The sequence below is a fragment of the Octopus bimaculoides genome, chromosome 2 (assembly GCF_001194135.2).
Source record: "Octopus bimaculoides isolate UCB-OBI-ISO-001 chromosome 2, ASM119413v2, whole genome shotgun sequence".
Taxonomy (NCBI): domain Eukaryota; kingdom Metazoa; phylum Mollusca; class Cephalopoda; order Octopoda; family Octopodidae; genus Octopus; species Octopus bimaculoides.
The window spans coordinates 124,863,941-124,868,201 of NC_068982.1; the positions used below are offsets into that span (position 1 = coordinate 124,863,941).

Below are 4,261 nucleotides of genomic sequence, written 5' to 3' on the forward strand. Positions count from 1 at the left end.
ATATATATATATATATATATACGACGGGCTTCTTTCAGTTTCCGTCTACCAAGTCCACTCACAAGGCTTTGGTCGGTCCGAGGCTATAGTAGAAGACACTTGCCCAAGGTGCCACGCAGTAGGACTGAACCCGGAACCATGTGGTTGGTAAGCAAGCTACTTACCACACAGCCACTCCTTGCTGATAAATGAAAGTACTTCACGTGGTTGAAAGACAATTAACAAGCTCTTAGCTATGCCATCTTTGTCGCCATTAGTCCCGAGAGAGCAAATCTAAAATAATCAAAAATATTTCAGCCATGACCAACACATCGAAATTTCAAACAAACTGCATCTAGAAACACACCATTCAATGTGTCCTTCCGTTCTGTTTTTTTTAAGCAGTAGAGTGTAAGTAGTTGCTATTTCTAACAGGTAAAAAGGACCATGTTTGGCTGAATATTAGACTAACACATTTTGGGCAAGTTTCATCCAGTTTGCTGTTGAACTTGTTTTGATTAGTATGGAGGTTTTAAGCGGATGAAGTGATGGCATTGTAATTCCTTGTAGTAGTAGTAGTAGTAGTAGTAGTAGTAGTAGTAGTAGTAGTTGATGCTGAAATGATGAGGTGTCTGTAATCTGGTTAATAATAATGTTATTATAATATTGATGGATGATGGTAGAACGAATTTTTTTTTATGATCTTTCGCTCCTGTCTCTCCAATTCTCCATCATATTCGCTCCTTCTCCTCCTCCCCTCTCTCTCTCCAAAGTGTTTCTGTGTATATTTTTCTTTCAATTACGGATACGGACGCGTTTTATCTCTGTGTGTGTGTATGTGTGTGTGTATGCGAGTGTAGGGAGAAAGAGAGAGAGAGAGAGAGAGAGAGAGAGAGAGAGACGAAGAGATAGGGATAGGCCCAAATCATACGCATATATAGGCAGACAGATAGATAGACAGGCAGTCAGTTAGACAGACAGACAAACAGATAGATAGATAGATAGATAGATAGATAGATAGATAGATAGATAGATAGATAGAAGAAACAGCAAGAAGCAAACAGATAAACAAACAAGCAGAGAGTGTGAGAACGAAAGAAAAATGGGAAACGAGGAAGAAACAAATCGCCTCAAATGAGATTTTTAAAAACGAAAACGACAGAAGAAAAGAAAGAGAAATGGTAGAACGAAAACGATGTTATGAGATTATAAGGCATGGCGTTGAGAATGACGTGAAAGAAGAGGAAATGGTTAAAGGAAACATAATAAGAGAGAGTGGGAGGTGGATGATGAAGAGGAGGGGGATGATACGTTATGCGTTTGGATAGAGAGAAAGTATGAGATCGGGAAGCGGGAAGACAAAAAGTAATATTGTGAATGATACTAGTAGTGTGTATATGTGTGTGTGTTGGAAATAGGTTGTCAGGGAGGACTAGCCTAGCAACCGAAGAGTTTTCGAAATGACACGAGGCCAGAACCAGGAAGCAGATTAGCCATTCTTGTAATGGATTACTAATCGCTACAAACAATTTTAAAATTCGTTACATGAGACTGGTACACAATAAAAAAATAAAATAAAGAAGAAATAATAACTGTGTTGTTTGCAGAAGAAACAACCGTTTATCTTATTGCCGCTTAATAAATATTTCTGTCACTAAACAACAAACAAGATTAAACGTACCAGAAATAGTATTAAAAAATTCCATTCTGCGAGATTGTTTGGATACATTGATTTTGTTACTGATAAAGATGATGTCTTAAACATTGATAATTGATCAAACAATATTATTTAATAAATGAATAATAATTTCCAAGATAGGTGCAAGGACAATTTTTTTGAAGGGGACTGTAGTCGACCTTAATAATAATAATAATTGTAGTAACAGCAGTAGCAGTGGTGGTGGTGTTGTTGGTGGTGGTATATATGGGGTTGACAGTAATTGCCTTATATTTTAGGATAGATAGACAATCAGAGCTGATTAGTGAAATAGAATCCGATTGCAACGGCCTCCTCCTTCGAACCACATTCTTGTGCACTTTCAACAGTGGTACTCATCAAGTTTATTCTACCCAGTCAAGAAATATTTCTCATTCACAAAAATGTGTCCTCATAAAACTTGATCGAGGTTGAACCAAAGCGAGGTCTTCTACCCACTAACTTCATTGGCACACTAAATTTCCACTCAAACCATACCAAAACCGTCTCGGAAGGGGAAAATAGCAAAAACAGAATGAATACCATAAGAATAGGGTTGATCTGGTGTTGAACAGCAGTAAGTTTAGAATCAATGACTTTACCGGTCCCACAGTAACAGGTAGAACCTTGACATAATTTCATAGAAAAGGAGACGAAAAGAGCTAGAAGGAAAATGTGTTACGGAAGGTTACGGAAGTCCTAAGCACATCGGTAATATTTCGATATAACCTGGTACCCAGATTAGCAAATCATCTCAAATCAATGACACAAGGAAATGATTACTAATCCATCAATAATCCTTGAAGCTACAGAAAGGAATATAACAACTTGCTTTCCTTCAACCCCCACCCCACCAAATTAAACCAGTTTATATAACTGGTATTTGTTTTATTGATCTCGAGGTATTCTGTTCAATACTTCTGTCTTTCCATAGTTGTTTTGATCAACAAATACGTAATTGCAGCATTGTCACAACGTGTTTGAGAGTTACGCTTTTGACAACCTTAAAAATTATCCCCATATAACACTCTCGAAGACATAAACTATATCTAAATATATAACGCAATGAAATCATATTGTGAACATTTATAAATTTATGCATCAAAACAGAAAGAAGAACAATTATAAAACGTGGTGATTCCACAGAGTCCTGCTAATAATAATATTAATCCTTTCTAATATACACACAAGGTCTCAGATTTTTTGGAGGAGAGCTAGTCAATCACATGGACTGGTACTTTATTTTATCGAACCAGAAAAGGTAGGATTTGAACTCAGAATACAGAGTCGAAACAACTAGTGCCAAGTATTTTTTCCAATGTTCCAGCGATTCTGCCAATCCAGTAACAACCATTTATATAACTGAAATAAGGAACAAATCCATAACTTTTGAAGTTGGGATCAATCCTCAACAGGTACTTATTATATTCATGCGTGTAGGATGAAAAAAAGCTAAATCGACGTCCATGGGATTTGAATGCTGAACGATTTCGACGAACGTTGTTCCAATGGTTCGATCAACAGAGCCAGTTGGTCATTGTAATGTAGGGTACCTATTTCAGTATTTCACAGACATTACAGTACCTTTAAAGTAATTTTTGCCGCTTCATTCAGAACCAGTCTGACACACTCTTGAGTGATATAGCAGGGTTCTCGAATTACGGATACAGGAAAGAATAGAAAGGGCAAAGCTGATTTGAACCCACTACGGAATAAATAAATAAATAAATAAAAGTAAACGACAAGCGATGATGAGGAAAGCAATGATGATGACATTGAAGATGATGATGATGACGACGATGATGGTGGTGGTGGTGATGATAACGACAACGAAGATGGTGGTGGTGATAACGAAGACGACGACGATGATGATGACGACGATATGATGATGACGACGATAATGATGATGACGACGATGATGATGGTGATGTTGATGAAGCGATGACGACGATGTGACTACGACGACGACGACAACGATGGTGATGATGATGATGTTGATGGCTATAACAACGACGATAATGACATTACGACAACGATGATGATGTTGACGACGATGATGATGTTGACAACGACGATGATGATGTTGACGACGACGACGATGATAGTCGCAATGTAGTGATGACTAGTCAGATATTCTATGAGTGAACGTGGAAATGGGATAATGCTATGTCGAACAACAACAACCTGTTGGAACCGCTTCGCTGCTTTGATAATGCCTTTAGGGAAAGACTTCAATGCTATAATTTACCATTCTCTCCGTTAATGCACACATAAGAAATAACCACGACCATAATGGTAACGACAACAACGATTACGATGATCAGGATCGGAACCACAGTCATTGACATTACCATCATTGTCAACATTATTGTCGACGTCGTCGTCGTCGTCGTCTTCATTATCATTATCAACATCGTTGTTTTCGTCATCATCAATATCGTCGTCCGTCCTGGTCGCCGATATCATTACCATCGACCACGTCGCCATGATGACGCTGCTGCTGCTGCTGCTGATCATCATCATCATCATCATCATCATCATCACCAGCATCGTCATAGCAAGCCAACACTGGCTGACCCCCCCCCC

The 4,261-nt window shown here is 38.3% G+C and overlaps 1 protein-coding gene across 3 annotated transcripts in view; it reads right to left on the reverse strand.

Annotated features, from left to right (window-relative positions):
• LOC106867206 (uncharacterized) overlaps positions 1-4,261 on the reverse strand; it is a 98,017-nt gene that overhangs the window by 68,840 nt on the left and 24,916 nt on the right. The window lies entirely within an intron of this gene.